This window comes from Galeopterus variegatus, unplaced genomic scaffold, assembly GCF_000696425.1.
Source record: "Galeopterus variegatus unplaced genomic scaffold, G_variegatus-3.0.2 Scaffold16885, whole genome shotgun sequence".
Taxonomy (NCBI): Eukaryota; Metazoa; Chordata; class Mammalia; order Dermoptera; family Cynocephalidae; genus Galeopterus; species Galeopterus variegatus.
Genome location: NW_007742996.1, coordinates 1,628 through 2,320, shown reverse-complemented (window position 1 = coordinate 2,320; position 693 = coordinate 1,628).

Genomic DNA, 693 nt, shown 5'->3' with positions numbered 1-693 from the left:
CAAGCAAGTATAAAGAGTTTTCCACGTGTGACTCTCACGTCTCTGTGGTCTCCTTCTTTTACGGGAAAAGGTTTGTGGAATACCTCAGTTACGCTGTGACCCGATCTACCCAGAGTAGCTCAATTGCCTCAGTGATGTACACTGTGGTCACCCCCATGCTGAACCCCTTCATCTACAGCGTGAAGAACAAGGCTGTGAAGGGGCCCCTGGGAAGACTCCTCAGCAGAACAGCTACTTGTCTGTGATTGATCACTGGGCTAGATACAAGTAGACATTTTAAGACCCTAAAAGAAATCTTGTGAATTTAAATATTCTGCCTCTTGTTCTCCTGTATAAGACAAGCTTAATTTCTTATTCCCAATGCACCTAAGAATTTGTTTTTATATGTTTTTGTATTTGTTTCTTCTCAACAACTTTCTCAGTAATTTCTTTTAAGTTTTTGTTCCCTCTTCATTGTCCTTAAAGTTCCATCTCTGGTAACCATTTTGACAGCCATTCCTGACTTTCTGGTTTGATATTTAAAGCACTTGTTATATCACATCCTACATCATTACCACAAAAATGGTACTCTTGAATGTTGGCATTCTTTGCCTTAATTTGATTGTTTTCTTGTTATCCCTGGAGGAAATGGAATAAAAACCAAACAATTGTCATCATAAAGTGCTTACAATATTAGGACTGTGCATGTTGCTT